Source organism: Struthio camelus, chromosome W, assembly GCF_040807025.1.
Source record: "Struthio camelus isolate bStrCam1 chromosome W, bStrCam1.hap1, whole genome shotgun sequence".
NCBI lineage: Eukaryota > Metazoa > Chordata > Aves > Struthioniformes > Struthionidae > Struthio > Struthio camelus.
This window is the reverse complement of record NC_090981.1, coordinates 66,050,930-66,067,885: the sequence shown is the minus strand read 5'-3', so window position 1 is coordinate 66,067,885 and position 16,956 is coordinate 66,050,930.

Genomic DNA, 16,956 nt, shown 5'->3' with positions numbered 1-16,956 from the left:
GCACACTCCATGGACAGTGCCAGGTCTTTTACATCACAACACACACCGCAGGGCCCTCAGAGGGACAGAAGGACAACTAATTTCATAAGTTTGGCAATTTTAAGTGCTTAGCATGAAGTATTTTGGAACAATTTCATATTCAGTGGATGCTCAGGGTTCCCTGGAGAGCCAGCTCCTTCCAGATGGGCAGAGCTAGCACCGGACAGTCGCTGCAAATGCTGCAGCCACCTCTGGGTCCAGGACTGGCACTGCTTGGTCCACCTGCAGCACTTGTAACAGGTGGGTTGGACACTGGGTTGTGTCTGGAGCTGCTGCAATTTGGTGCTCTGATCCTGGTACCCGCGACCCAGGGACCCCCAACGCCGGGATCCTCCATCCCAGTGCTCCCCCATCCCAGTACACCCCTTCTGGTACTCCTAATCCCAATACCCCAATCCTGGCACTCCTATACTGGCACACCCATGCCCAGTACTCCCCTTCCTGGCACTCTTGATCCTAGGACCCCCAGTCCTGGCACCCCCTTCCCAATACCCCCATCCCGGTATCCCCATACTGGTGCCCCAATCTCAGTGGGGGCACCCCAATCCCAGCACCCTCCATCCTGGTACCCCAACATCGGTGCTCCCTCATCCCGAACCCCTCCCATCCTGCCACCCCCCCCCCCCATCCCAGCACCCTCCATCCCGGTACCCCTGATCCCGAGGAACTCACGTCCCGGTCCTCCCCTCCCCAAATCCCGACACCGCTCCCGGTGCTCCGGTGTCGCAGCGGCGCCCCCTGGTGGCTCCGCGGGGGACAGCGGAGCTCAGCCGGCCCCCGGCCCCCTGCCCGCACCCTGCCCGCACCCCCAGCTGCGGCCCGGCCTGCTCTGCTCGGGTGTATCACCCCTGCACCCTGGGATGCGTCCCCGCCGGCACCCTCCACCTGCACCGCCAGCCCTCCCGGGGCACCGCGCAGCCCCTTGCAGCCGGGTTTGGTGTGCCAGCGGGGGCCTGGCGGGGCTCCCCCTGCCAGCTCCTGCACCCAAGGGGCTCCCACGGTCCCCTACAGCGCCGGCGGGGAAGGCGCGGGAAGGCCTGGCAGCGTTACTGCGATGCGGAGCATCCCGCGCAAAGCGCGTGCGGCGTTGTCCTCGAGGTGCTGCGGGCAAGTGGTGGCGATGGGAGCTCAGCTCCGCAGGTTGGCGGCCCCGGGGCCGTGCGTGTGCGGGGCTGCAGGCAGGGCTGCGGGCGAGGAGCGTGGCTGAGAGCGTTAGCGGCCCTCACACTCTGTAGCCCCGCACGACCAAGACCCCTGGCTCCGGGGAGATGCCAAGGAAGCGCAAACAGCGGACATGCTGGCCTCCTCCAGGAGTCAGCATGAGAAGCCATGACCCGCACGGGCTTTGCCTGAACTTCTGCTCTTTCAGCCCTGGCCGTCTCTGCAGCGGGCACACCAGCGAGAGCCCCGCGAGCAGCCGCGAGGGACTGTCTGGGATGGGCATTGCATTGCGTTATTCCCTGGGCTGCCCAGCTGCGTGCAGCCCCCTCACCCCCACCGGGCTTGCAAACCAGATACATGAAATCCTCTTTCTTCGGGTCGTCCGGCTTGCCCAGCCCACGCTCTTGCACAAGATGATGTTTTCCCTTGTGCTGCAAGGCGGGACGGCGTGTCCCCAGCTGTCCCCAAGGACCGCAGCCAGTGCAGGGAGGGCATCCCTTGCCCCAGTGACCACTGCAGGGCCCCGTGGCAGAGAGTCCCTTTGATGCCTCAGTGCCAGAGCATCCCGGCAAGGTTCACGGGTAAAATGAGGAAAGTTTTAAGACTGCTCCTTATAGTTCACCAGGAGCTTCACCAGGCAGCTCTACTTTGGGGAAAGTTTGGGAAAGGAAATGGGCTGGCGGGAAAAAGCACTGGAGCTGTGTGCAGGGAGGTTAGTTCACTGACTCCTTTCCTCCCCCGTTCTGAGGGTGGATTTTAGACAAGCATCACCTCCCTCCACCAATGGACATCAGTAGCACCTCTCCTCAGCACGAGCCCCCAGCGATACTTGCGTGCTGGGTTCCTGCTGTGCCAGAAATTCAGCCTTGTACTGGCAAGGTAAAGCCTTGCCAGATCCCCATCATCTGATGATGATGGAGACAGAGAGGTTAGAAGTGCCTTGTCCCGTTGCAGCTGCCATGAGGGGGCAACTGGATTTACAGAGGACGGTGACCCCACAAAGCCATCTGTCAGCTGGGGCTCGTACGCACCGACTGCGAGGGCTGCTCTCGCCGGTGCAGGGAGCCCGCGCTGCGGCAGGCGCAAGCTCGCGGTTGAGGTTTCGGGGTGTAGGCAGGGACCTGAGCCTCATTCCTCACCCAGCGCACCCAGCTGGAGCCTGCTGGTGGGTGCTGGCCCTGCTCAAAGGTTTCCTGAGACTGAAGATACCCTTATGAGATCCCTCCAGTGCAACTGCAGTGGGACCCACACCAAACACTAGGGTCTGAACCACACTGTGGTGTCAGTCAGTGCAGCAGAGCAAGCTTGCCCACGTGCTCTGCCCCTGCAGTGGGACACACGTATAATGTATGAGACCATTACAACCCTATAGGCCATCTTCAGAGATGGAGACCACTTAGGGAAACACTACTAGGAACAGCTCAGTGACAAGTAACCCAGCTCCTAGCAGCCAGGAGCTACAGGTGAGAACTGGATGCAGCTCCCAGCCGTCTCCTCTGTGAATATAGGTAGGTGCCTGCCTGCAGCCCAGGCTGAAGATGGACAGGCACAAGCATCCTGCAGCAGTGAGTCCCACAGCGACATCTTTGCAAAAAGATACTTCTGGGTTTGTTTTAACTGGCTGCCTGACATTTTTTTGGATGCTATCTTGTTCTTCCCCTGTAAGCAATGAACATTTTGTTCCGTAGAGGCCAGCTCCACGCTCATATATGATCATATCTTCTCTGCTCTCAATATTAACACTCAATGGGCATGGCTTCAGACCCCATCCACTTCCCCTGAACTTCATTTGCTTTGGGAAAGTGCTACAAGAGGTAACTGGGGCTGCAGCCTATTTTGAGCAATGCCAATATTAAAATGCAGGACTCTGCCAGAAAGAAATGGATTCAGATGTGAATGAATGGAAGGTTTTGTGGCACATGACGAAGCAGTTCTGCGCAGAGGAGAAAGCCCGGGGCTGTGTCAGCAGGCCCTGGCTTAGAAGCATGGGTGAGGGTTCGCAGCATAGACCGTGGGCAGCCTGGCCTGGCGGCGAACAGGCTCAGGGCAGCACTGCACTGAGTGCAGGCACCTCTGGACCTGCTGCCAGGCAAGCAAAGCACAGGGCATTAGCAGAAAAGGGGCAGGAGAGATCTCCTCCTCCTGGTGAGATTAGTGCTGGCCGTGCCAGAGGGAAGGACGAGGACACGGAAGGAGAACTCTACCCCACAGCCGTGACCACAGCACAGCTCTTCCCCGTGCCCTCTGGCCGAAGGAGAGAGCTGATGCAAGCACCTCTGTCTGAAGGTCAGCTGGCTTAGCTCGGCTTGTCGCAGAGCTGGCCTCCCTGCTGGAGGAGCTGGCTGCGTCCCAGCAACGCAGCTCTGCACCAGGCAGGATCTGGCCGAGGAGCTCTCTCCTCGATTCCTTCACCCAGCAACTCAAACACGGAAGGCTTCGATTTTTAAGATCAGGACCTTGCCCTACCTTCAGGGAGACCCTCTGCCAGTGACTGATTAAGCTTGCTAAAGCACAAAGTGAGCAAGCAGCGCGCAGCTAGCAGTTTGCCGGGTCCTAACAGGCCCGGGAACGCACAGGCTGCCTTGCAGCTGCTTGGCCCTCTCAACGGCCACAGTGCCACGTTCAGGGTAGCGTTTGGTGACACTGAAGTGACACTGAGCCCAGGGACTGCTGCAGGCACACAGTGACCTGAGCAGAGACCAGCGCTGTCGCTGTAGGGACTCGTCTCGCTCACAGGGCTTTTCTAGAGGACTGCTCTGCCTTACCTCCATGGGAGTCTGCTTGGAAGAGGCAGGCAGCAGGGGAAGGGAAACGCTTTCGGCACTGCCCACCTGCAAAACCTCGCAGAAGTTCGGGCCCAGAAGCCAGCTTTTAGAGCAGCTGTGTCAAGGAAGAGGTAGTGACCTGTGGGGACATTTGGCTAAGTACATCCCCTAGTTTCTTCTCTATAGCGTTATGAGGCAGGAGCAACGCAGCAGCCCTTGCCTGGGTCGAGGCTTGCACGGGAAGGAGAGTGAAGGCTGTGGACTCTGCCAGGCCTGCACGGCAAGCGTGAGGTCGCACCGGGACGACAGGGCAAGCGGGAGAAGGGGGCTTCAGCTCTGACAAACCCCGCAATGCTAGCTCAGCACCTCACCCACGACGCCAGAACGGGGACAGACACTGCTTGTCTACACCACGGGCGCTGCACTGTTTTTCCTCAAAGAAAGAGCCTTGTTTTCTTGAGTCTGCTCTTTGGGTGGGATCGGCTTGTCACAGCTCCCTCTGATCCCTGCTCCATGCACGCTTACCCTGCTCCACAGCACACAAATAGTTTCTCTGCAGGACGAACAAGCCCCAGCTTAGGTGCCTCCAAGGCAAGGAGGCTTTCTCCCCAACACGCAACCAGGCAGTAGCACAGAGAGCTGGTGCCACAGTGGAAGCGTCCCAGGACCAAGGCGGTGACCCAAATCCTGCTCTAATTCCTGACTGGCAAGATGGGCCCTCTGGGAACCGTTAGCAGCCGGAGCAGTTGAGCTGCCTCAAGGCTGCTCTAGCCTACGCCAGAAGCAGAACCAGCCTCAGGCTGTCCTGACTGAAATAGCTAAAGAGCAGACGGGTCCTCTGCCTTCCCAGTCTGCATCCTGTGCCAAGTACTTGCCCAGAGCTAAAACCAGTACTGCGCATGGGATAGGCCACATGATCAGGACCCCAAACCCTGGCAGGCCATACCTCAACCCTGAACATCACTGGCTCCCACTAGGGGACTCAGAAGGAGCATGGCTGGTGGTTAAGCCAAAGAAGAAGAAATTAAGAAATCTTGGCCCTGCTTCCAATGCAGACAGATTTACAGCGTGGGTCTAATCCCTCCGAGAGATCCTGACAGACATCCCACTCCCCCCACCCCGCAGCAGCCTGAATTACCCCAAACAGGCTCGGAGCAGCCCTGTCTGCAGGCAGGGGGTTTCACACGACAGCGAGGAAAGGCCCTGGTGCAGCTCTGCAGAGTGACCTGAAGGCCGTGCACCACTGCCGTGCCTCTGTGCAGAGCACGAAGGTGGCTGCAGGCTCACTGGACGCGCAGGCACATAGTGGGCAGCGAGCTAGGCTGGCACTCAGAAGAACTGGGTTTCTGTGCCTCAGTTTCTCTGCCCGTGTGCATGCTTTTGCTGAACCCCCTGAGATGTACCAGTGGGAAAGCACTATGCAAAAGCTGGTTACGCGGGGAGAGACCTCAGAGGAAATGTCCACCTGCTCAAGAGACATGAAGTGGGGGAAAAAACAGGGTTAGAGGAAACTGTCTTCTTGAGCTCCCCTGGAAAGGAAATTAGATTGCAAGAGAGTAGCTTTAGAAACAGAAGTAATGAGAGGGGCTGGGATAGCTCTGGGTACACTATGAGAAAGCCTGAGGGAAGAACAGGGCTAAATATTAGACCGGGTGAATATTGAAGCCAGAGGCCAAATGAATGTAGGTAGGAATGAACGTCGTCTCGCAGGGGTGCTGGGCCAATGAGCTCCCTGAGGCACCACGGGAGCCAGCTTTCACTCACCTGCTGATAATAGTTGGGAAAAGGGTCTTGGGGTCCAGGGCCAGGAGGAGCACAGGACTGAAAGGGGTGTCTGTCCATGTGGTACTACCTGCCCCAGGGACCCCTCCTTTGACAGGATCGGGGCCACTGGCCTTCTGCCACGCGGCTCTTCCTGGCTGCGCTCCCCGATGCCGGTACAGCCGTGGGCAGGTGGCTCTCAGCACTGGACTTGTATTTTTGACTTACCAGCCATTTTAGCAAGGAAGTAATTAAACGACCACTTCCAAGTCAGGGTGTGAGAGGGTTAAAACCCTGCTAACAGCATAGCTGTTGTGCTGACCATAGTTTTCTGCTATTTAAGTCAGATGACAGCCATCATGATAAGTTCTCCGCATAGACAGTTTATATCTCTGCTAATAGCAGTAAATCAGCATAAGAAAGGCTCCTTTTCTTGCTCTCCTGTCCCAGCTGTAGGAAGAGAGCAGACAGGGTTGCACCCTGGCTGCATCCAAGCACTGAAACCCAAAGGTCTGGTCCCTTCCTTCACGTTTTGCTCCAGACACCTACGTCAGCAAGGACCTCCCGGGACTGCACGGAGGCGCAGAGCATACAGACAAGAGGGCTCCCATCCTTTACAGGCACCTCCCAGCTCTACAGGGCAGGATTTAACCTCCCCTTTACTTGGGCACCTACTCCCTTCGGAAACGCTGCCCTCCTCTTCCTCGCTCGCTGACCAGCTGCTCCCAGAGGGAAATCTCTGGGCTCTCCCTGGGCTGGCTGTGATTGTGCAGCTGGCCACAAAGGGGTGCCAGAGACTGATGCAGGCTGCAGCAGGGCTTCGGAGCCTGAAGCCATCCCTCTGCTACCAGGTGCCAAACCCAGAGCAAACAGCACTTTCCTACCGGAGCATCCTAACAAACTATCCTTTCAAGAACACGATCTGGCAGCAGGGAGTATCCCGGACTCTGCAAAACCTTCTGGCCCTGCAGCGCGTGAAAACCAAGGGTGCAACGCTGTTTGCAATGTAACGTGCTGCGGTTTGCTGCGACAGGCTCGCCAACTGTTTGCAGGCCAGAGCAAGGGCATGGGGGACTACCAGGACTCAGTCCCTGGAACAGCGAAAGGTAGCTGCAAATCAGCTTCAGTAATCCGGGTAAAAAAAAAGAGAAACAACAGTCCTGCAGGCTGTTTGCCTCAATTCTGTCCATTTGGGGTAGTGTTTCCCTATTCTGCTATCAGCGAGTAGTAAATATTTGCAGGTAAAGAGACTCAGCTTGAGAAGGTTGTATATAACAGCCAGTGGGTCTCAAGAAATCTGCAGCCACAAACCCTGATCTTCAGGGACGCCTGGGGAAGAAAAGAACTTTTTTTTTTGGTCTTCTGAGAAGAGTCAAAAACGTCTTCATCAGGCCCCCCCCAAAAAAGGGTAAACCAATGCCTGGGATGAAGCTGGTTTTAAAGCGTGTGTGGCAAATGTAGCCTGGAGATCCCACAGCTGCAAGCATGCTGGACTTCATGCACCTGAGAAGCTCTGTGGGAATCAGTAAGCTACATGTTCTGCTTGTTATACATGTGTGCTGCATTTTGGTAGATGCAACTTCTTTGAGTTAACTCCTTGAAGAACTTGCTGAAGCCAAGCAAGTTCTTGGGCTCTGCTCATGCTGACTTGTCTTTCTCTCTTCTTCATTTGGCCTGAAAGTTTCAGAGGAAGAATACATTTCCTGGACTGCATTTATTAAAACATACAATTTTAAGGAGAATTAAAGATGCCCAGTTGCGATTGCACTGATCTTGTAGATGTCCAAATGTGTGTTTGAGCAGAGGCATTGCATAAGGCACCTCTGAAAAGAAAGGAAGAGCAGACGCAGCCCAATATGGGAGAACAGCTGTAACAGCTGGATGAATAAGGAGGGCTTGCTTGAAGGCAAAGACAGGGCTGTTTTTATAAGCTAAATACGCGTCCACAAATCACAAAACTACTGCCAGCACCTTGACCTCTCATGTTACTGACAAGGCAAGACCTGCAGGCAATTAAATAAGGAGCCAGCCTGAAGCACGGCCAAATTTCACAAACCTATCATAAGTCGCATAACAATGTTGCTTAGAACCCTGTGCCAAGGATTTAGAGCATCGCATCTCCTTTTTCCTCTTGGAAATATCCCCCTTCTCCGAACAACAGCTAAGTTTCTACAAGGGGCGGGGGTGGGGGGGGAGGTAGGGAGAAACCTGGAAAATATGAACCTCATTTAACCTCACAGCTCAGAAAAACCCAGAAAGGAAAGGAAACTTAGAAGAGTTGGGGGGGTGGGGAGGGCTGACTCATGGTTTTTGAATGCTTGGGATTGGCAATGCTGCCTGTGGCATTTCTGTTTGAGTCCAGCCCATGAAATCCTGGAAGTTTTGCAAGACACTGTTAGATGATTTCTAGACCAAAACTATGCTTCAGTTTGGAAAGTCGGCTCAGCCCTGCTTTGACTGTAGCTTGTGACGTTGATTTTCAACCTCTATTCAGGGACCAAGTCGAAGGAATCTCTGCAGGATAACAGCTAAGCAAGCTAGTCAGCTGCAGGTTTCAATTCGCTTCACAGACACCTCAACCAGAAAATTTTAGAGGCCCTGCAAACTCAGGAGGTCTGAAAAGCACAGGTTTGTAGTGATTGCTCTTGCCAGAGCGCTGCATTTGATGACAACTGTCCACTAGAGGGACGTCCCTGCCATTGCCTGAGTTCTCTGCGGACAAGCAATATGCTGGAGTCCGGTTTTGGCACCCCCTCTGAACAGCCAGTTTTCTAGCACCCCAGCAGCTCCAGAAGCCACGCAGTCATTTCAACCACAGTCTGACCTGGGGACAAATCCACAGCGTGTTCCTGTCCCCCAGCACTTGTGGCATATAAATCACCAACTTGTTGGGATTTCAGAGGAAAGCCGGTGGGTTTTTTACAGTGGCAAGAGCAGGGAGAGCCAGGCTCCTCCTGCCTGGACCGGGAGGTGTGCTTTACTGATGCGAGACAGCAAAATAAAGGCAAGGAGACAAAACATTGCCTGGTCTACTGACGAAGCACGTTATTAGCTAAGGGCAGCCTTACAGAACCAGGCTGGAAGAAGCTTCACAAAAAGGCCAGATACATGAGCAGTCACCAGTGCACGCTGGGGAGAGAGGGCTTCCCCCCACCAAAGTTCAGACTTCCAGCGACAGCACTGCAGGCACAGGGCAGGATGGCACAGTGCCCATTTAGCACGCATGCCTTTACAGAGGCGCTGCGTTGCCTCTCTGGCTCAGCAGCCGTCACTGTGGGCCAACAGCAGGTCTGGGGCACTGGCCAGCACTTCCCCGGGTGCTCCAGTGCAGCTGCTAGGGGAACCGGGAGTGGTGAAGATGCTGTAACACGGCACCTATTTCCATCCCTTGTGGGAGATGGAGAACTAGCCTCCCATCAAACTGCGTGATTGCCCCTCTCTGATAATGCAAGAGGCAGGCGCCTTAGCAAATCTGCAGCTCTCCTGCCTATCAGCCAACCGACAGGAAAGGACAAGGAAGAGATGAATGCGAGATGAAGCACTGGGCCAGAAAGGTAGATGCTGATAGACAAGGCGGGAATCAGACAACATCTGCACGTCACACTGTTGACGAGACATCAGCTTGAGCTTGCCCAGGTGCTCCTCAGAGCTGGAAAAGCCCCTCATGAGCAGTGCTGTGCTCCACGTGACTGCAACTGTTTCATGCTGCAAAGTGATTTTTGCTCTGCTTGCAGACTCCTCTTTAGCCTCCTGACTACTTACTCCTCCCACCCTGCGCACACCTAATTGGCGAGCAACAGGTTTGTGTCGCACAGATAGATTCTCTGCAGCTTTCCAAGGCACAAAACTTGCCTGATGCTCTCCCTGCGGTCCAGGACTTCCCTAACACTGTTCTGCCCTTATCGATATTTTGGGGGAACCTCACCTGACAGCTTTTCCCTCTCTGGGGCACCACAAAGCTGTTCCTCTTCTTCCCAGCTCCTCATTTCCACATGAGGCATAAGCACGTCTTTGGGACTTCTAAGCCCTTTGCCAGATTGAAACACACCCTACAGCTTTAGAGGGGAAGACGGGCAGAAGATGTAGTTTCTTTAAGAAAACAAACTTAACCCCTCCGCCTCACTATAAATGAATAATCATGGCAACGCAGCACAGGAGACCACCGCAGAGCACCAGCTTCCTTTCCAGCATCCCATTTATCAGGCTGAAGCTACTCTCCTCCCTGGAAGACCCCAGCACAGCTCTCAGCCGCTGAGCCTAGTGAGACGGAGAGATAATTTACAGCAATCCACTCCTTTTTCCCACAGACTTTGCCCTTTGCCTGTTCTCTAGGGAACAGCAGGGATCTCCACTGCGTTGCTGCAGAAATGGGAAGATGCCACAGGCAAAGGGGCCTCTATACCCTGCTGAAAGCTGACAGGAGTAAAATCTCCATGGATTTGCCTCTGCCTTTTGCTGGGGTCCTCAGCTGGGATCTCACAGCTGAACCTTGTCCTCTGCTGGAGCAGCTTGCCTCTTTTCTTTCCTGTCTCAGATGCATGCATCTCCTCTTCATTCCTCTCTCCTTTTGCTACGGCTGGGCCTCCACAGCCAACCGCTGCTGAGCCTCCTTCTCCAGCCCAGAGCAGCGATAAAAAGCCCAGGTCTCTTCCGTTTCCCATGGAGATAGTCACATATGTATTCTGCCAGAGGGGGATTTTAAATCTTCGCCTGTGATGTGTCTTACCTTGAGTCCTTGGCCTTGTCTACATTTTCCAAATCCTTTCTTGTGGCTAGCAGAGTTGTTCTTAGGATGTATCATCAAACGGCCTTGGTAAATCTGGAATGCAGTTGCTGTTTCCAGCAGTGTGTGTTTCCCTGGAGCATTTGGCTGCCTCCTAATGGGAAAACTGTCTGCTAGGATGAGTCCAAAGGCCCAAAGGTCTGAGTGCTTTGACAATCGTTATGTCTGAGTATAGTAGGCAGGTAAGCCACACTTTTTTGCAGAAAAATAAACTGAGCTACAGAGATCCTTAGCCACACAGCATATCTACAGCAAAACTTTAGACCTCCCAGGCTTCTTTTTTCCATCTTCCTTTTCTACTTCTTTCTGTTGCACTACAGAAATGTTGTATGCACCTGGAATACGGCTCCCATGAATGATGCTCTGTACAATATCTTTGCATTGCACTGCACACCAGCACTTGCCAATGTGACCTTGGTTAAAATTGGAACCCATCCCAGATCTTTCTCCTTCACTAATATATTTAGAAGCCTTTGCTGAGCCTGGCAGGCCAGCACTAACCTGCACGCTCACAGGGTGTCAGAATAAATGTGCTGTGATATATAGCTTAGGAATCACAAGGCTACAGTAGAGCAGCAGGCGTGGAATTGAACTGGGCAAAAGGATCCAAGAGTCATCTTTGGACCTTGGGTAAAGGCTCAGTGAGAAACAAATGATATACTGCCTGTCCTACACGCTGGCCCAGGATGTGCATGCTGGGTTTGAGAGACTCTAATGTGCTCTGCTGGTGGGATCTGCTCAAAGACTTCTGAGTTGTACATGCTGATGCTCACGTCTTTGAAGCCTTGCTGAGATGAATGCCAGAATAAGCCTCTCCTGCATACTTTCCAAATCTCTTTGCTACTAGACTGCAATATCTTGGCAGGCGGATTTGCTGAGGGACCAGCCACATCCTTCAGGAGTGTGAGAGCTGGGAGTAGTAAGTAGGGACCTTCCAGGGAGAGGCCTTGCCACCCTGGCAATTCTGGAAGTGCCTCGTGATACTAATTACATGAGTGACACTTTAGGCTATCAGGACTCAGTGGAAACCTTCAGGTGACAGACACAAGGACTGTCATCACCCCTTACCAAGACAGAGGAAGCCATGCATCACCCTCCTCACTCTTGCTCAGGGTGCCATCTGAAAAGAGAATTGCTTCCCTTACCTACTTCTCCAGTCTTTCCTGGTGACAAACAGGGCTGGACACAGCACAGTGTGCAGCTGGGGTGGTCAGGGGGTGTAGGTGCTCCCATCCCTGCTGTTGCAATTACCATTTAAACAGGAACAAAAGGAAGGGCAGAGCCTGGAAAAACAATGCCCTGGGCAGTACTGCCTGCCCACTCTGTTTGTGAGCAAGGTATCATATGCAGAGACACATAGTGTAACTACATTTAAAATAAGGAAGCCAAGAGCTGAGATATAGCTAAGTAGAGTGGTTCAATGATACCCTACCCCCCTGAGCAGCAGTAACTGTCCTCATGCATGAAATAAGCCCACAATAAGCGTCAGGGAATTCAGCCTACTAACTAGTGGCCACCGACAGGAGAACTATAGGTGTAGAGCTTATACATGGAAATTACAGCTCAGCTAGTGAATGGGAACTTGTGTATCTTGACTCTCAATCCTTTTGACTCTCAGAGATGTGCTCGCTTAAAATGACTCAGGGGCTGTGTCCCTGGACAGCCTCATGGATTTCTGCAAGCTTAAACTGTGCCTGTAAGCACTGATGATAAAATTACTTACTGGCATGTTTGGTGGATTTGTCGGTTAAAGAGGCCTAACTGGGTAACTGGGGATGACTTGAGAGAAATTAATTTCTAGCCCATACAAAACAAATTTGTGGGGCTTTTTGTACACGGTGATTTATGGGTGATGAAAAGTACCGGCTTGGTCCAGACTATATGTTTTCTCACTCAGTGTATTTACTCATGCTGTGTGTTTGCGCTGATAACAGTGTGGAGTGCCTCCCTAGTGCATACACACTAGGTCGCAAAGGACAGGTATTCAGGGGCAGTGCAGACTTTTGCACGGCATCCAAGCAATCAGATTTGAAGAGCCACCTTAAAACTCTAGGGAGAAGTTCAGTTTCCATGTCAGTGTTGCCCCTCAGCCTTTTTCTCCGTGAACACCAACTGTATTATCTCCAGACCCAAACCACTTAGGACATACATCAGTCTGTGCCTGGCTAGGTTTGAACCAGGCACCTAACCCTCTCAAGCATGTGGCAATTGGTACAATCATCCAGAAAATTCCCAACGCTCATCTAGTTGCTGCTGTCCACTGGCTGGTTTTGTTGGTCTCCTGATTGTATCTTTTTATCCGTGTACAACAGAAAATGTCCAGACCTGTTTGTACAGCACCAGGCAGATCCCCAGCTGAGATCTGCATGCAGTGCAGTAATGCTACATCTAACTGCAGTGAAGCAATACTGAGAAAGTGACACCAGTGATAATGTGCTTTACAATGAGTCATTAATAAAGAGAAAAGTGCTCAGAGGTGACAAAGTTCCCATTAAGCTTAACAGCATTAGGCCTGTTTTGTTAAGTTTAAGAGATAATTGCTATAGTGACATGTTCACATTTCTAAAGTGCAAAAACAATACTTTCATTTTGCAAATGTTAAGACATTACTTTTAGAAAAGAGAGGGAGAAAAGAATGAATGAATATTAGCTTGAGGAAATGAAGCCACATGCATCACTGAAGAGAAAAACTCCTAAGGGTTTTAGCTGGAAGTACATTTAAAAATAGAAATGGAAGAAAACCAGAAATTTCCCTGCATGAAGCTGTGCTCCTGCTGGAAGAAAGGGCAATCTGCTTACAGTCAGCCCTGCTTGGGAATAATTTGGTGCCTCTACTACAAAAATGACTCTCCTGAGCATGTTATCACGCCTTGGAGAATCTCCAAGGTTACAGGCGCCAGCCCAGGCACCTGCTAATGCCCGGCAATGACCTTGAAGGACCATTTCATAGCAGCTTAAACTGGTCCCACCCTTGGCCCTCTGCCATTCAGAGATGACCTCACATGACGAGTCGGGAGCTGAGCTGGTCAAAAAAGAATCACCTACACCCTTCATGCCAAGCTGACGTGCCAAACACTTCATTCACCGTTGTCCTAGCAAACTATTTTCTTGGGCCGGTAGCTCTGCCCACATTTTTTTCCCCACTCTGTCCCTCTTCGGACAGCTCCTGTGCCTCCTGGCATCAGGTGGCTCAGCTGTTTCACTGGCCTGAGGATGGTCTTGCGTGCCTGAAAGCTTGTCTAGTTTTTCTGACTCTACCAGTTGGCCTAATAAAAGATAGTATCTCTGCACACACACCATTCACTTCAAGGAGACCTAGTACGTAGCTGGCTCTGCCCAAGATAACGTGTCACTCCTCCCGGCTTTGTGCTTATCTGTGGGAACAGGGTGTGTGTGGCAGGAACTCTGCCTGGGTCTCTGGGTTTCCCTCCCTCTTCTGCACCTGAATGCACTCATTGTTTTTACGTCTTTGTCTGTTAGAGGGAAAGAAGGAGGCCTTAAATTGAATTGGGTTAGACAAGTTTTTCAGCTGTATGCAGGTTACCAGAGGCCACAAGAAAAGAACCACAGCCCTTTGAAGTAAGGCTGCTCCTTTTCTTTTCACGGGCTGTTTTTTTAATTCTGACAGTGAGTGATACTTTCTCAGATCGAGATCAGTTCACCAAACACAAGAACAAAGGCTCTCTAAACACACCATCATCTAAGGGCACACACTGCAATGACATATCACTGATAGAAGGCCAGAAGGCAACTCCAGCTAAATCATATTTATAATAAGGGCAAACCTTTCCTCCAGGACCTGTCACGCTAAAAATGCAGGAACTGGCTAAGAATTAGGGTACCTCTTCATTCCTGAGAAGGGAATCTGCCATCAACAGACATTAGTAATCTAGAAGAAAATGAATTAACTGTTCCAACCAAGTTGGGCTAGTGACATGCCTTCCACTCTCTGGCCATTTGCTTGGCCATTCAGAAATACAACAAGAAATGTAGAGCTCCTGCAGGATAGAGCTGCATTTATTCCTCACCTGATCACAGGCAGTTGAAATCCCTGGGATTCTTTCTACCAGCTACCATTGGATTTTGCTCTGAATCTCAAGTTGCTGTTCACGAGGACAGAGACAACGCCAGCTTGGCTTCTGCAGCAGACAGCATAGCCATGGAGTGGCAGGTAAAGAGAGCCACCAGCGGTGATGCTTCTTTCTGCTAGAGCCCATGTGGGTGTGGAGGTCTTGTCCCAGGAAAACCACCCCACTTTTCTGTCTCGAGGGGATATTCTGCTGGGTCTTAGTAAGGGAAACTAAAATGTTCCTTTTAGTTTTATCAGCTGTATTTAGATACTGAGGTTGCAGGTACTTTAGCAATGCCTGGCCATGTTGATGACATTCAGTCCATGAAGTCTTAGGGTCCTAGATCTGCATTTGGGATATGTGGTCTCCAGGCTTCACTGATCCCTGGGCAATGACATTAAAGACCTCGCTGTTGACTTGGAAAGCCCACGCTCATCTCTCCACATTAGCCTTGGTTCAACTTTCTGCTTTCCTTTGGACACAAAGAAGGTCCTTGGGCAGGCTCCCTGGAGCTACGCACAGACTTCTGTCTAACTTACTTAAACAGTCTTACGAGCAGGGACCGGGTCTTCCTCTTCTAGATAAATAACCTAAGCAATGAGCTATAAACTCATATGTTCTCTCTGTCTCTCTCCCTCTCTCAGTTAATTATTTTATACAAAACAGAGGAGGAAGAAGCTGAACAAACACCACTCGAGAATAACTCGCCATGTAGTTTGTCTCCTCCGAGATGGGAAAGGGTCTTCAAGGTCTGCTCAAGCACTTCCAGATAGGTGCTCTAATCCATGGGCTATTGAGTGAAGACATAACTTCCCTGTGGCAGTATTTTGTAAGAAAGGACTAGCTTGTATGTTAATCTCCAAGAGACAGCTTAGCATAGACTCCCCGGAAGGAAGACTGCACCTCTATGTAGCCTGTTAGTCACTTGTTGCCCCTGCTCTAATCATCTTCTCCCAGCCAGCTGAGGTAACTCACCTGAGCATCCACTCACGTCATGACTACATAACCAACTAGGCAAACATCCAGACCTGGTCACAAGATTTTAGTTGCCTGCTCTCTTTGCTGCAAGCTCTCAAGCTCAGACTGAGGCAACCTTACGCTGATCTCTGAAGCTCTTCCCTCATCGTGTAGACGCAGCCCGGCTTGCCTCCCGCAGGCTGCCTCACTCAAGACTGGGGTCACCTACAAACGCGGAGCTCTTGCCCTGAGATGCCAGGATGCTATTTTAAAACATTTTCATGTATATAAATGAGGCTCTGCAGTCATATTGACACAGGCTGAAGAGCAGCATCACAAAAGTAGGATTTCTTCCAAATTGCCACTGGGCTTCCCTGTGGACATTTTGGAAATGCCAGAGCTCTTCCTTGGGGTTTTTAAAGAGCCCTTCTGAGATGAATAACAGAATCTGCAGAAAGGTTAGCATCAAGATAGCTGTGCAGCATGATCATCTGTACGGGATGTGTGGCCAGGGGTTCAGCCTCACAAGACTCTGTGCAGCTGTCCTATGGCTAATGTAAAAGATTGTATTCTGAAAAGGTCAAAAAGGCAATTAAAGAGACAAAAGACTAGTTCTTTCCAGGACTGAAGCAGGTGCTCAGCCAAAACATTTGCCTGTGAGATTGTATTTCCTTAAGGTTTATTAGCCATTAAGTGTTTTTAGGGACGGGATCATAAAGATAATGAACTGAACTGCAAGTACCGTCAGTATTCCTTCGCAAATTATTCCCATTGGATTAGACAAGTGTTTGAAAAGCAACATGCTTCATTATGATTTTACGACAGGAGACCCCAGGCTCGTCCCTGGCAGTTTGTACCCACTTCAGCTCACTGGTTAAGCCAGGTAACCTGCTGTGTTCAGTGGGGAAGCTGAGCGAAGCCACCACATTGAGCCAGCAGCAGGAGGGTTCGCAAGGACTCTCCCCTGCAGCAATGCCAGCTCAAAGAATTTCTGCTCTCTCCATCCTCTGACTGCTCACTCCATCACCATGTGCTCTTCAGTTGTGCTGGCACTAAGCCAGATCAGCGAACTAATCGAAGTTAAAAATAAATAGTGAGGGTTTTTGGAGGGGGCAGTTTTTATCTTGGATCTGTTTACTGATCTGGTTACCGCACAGCACAGTTATTCCAACACGAGCGCGTGGGGACACATCCTGGAAGTCCTTAAAGTGGGATTGTGGCTAAGAAAATAGGATGTGGAATAACATCAAGTCTGGCGCCAAGAACAGTTTAAATCAGATTACCTAAATCTTCAAATGTAGTCAAGTCTGAAATCATTATTTTTAATCTTGTTTTGCGGAGTTCTTTTTTTTTTTTTTCCTTAGAACAATTACTAGTAACTATAAAAATATGTTGACTTCCAACCAAATATAGCACTTTG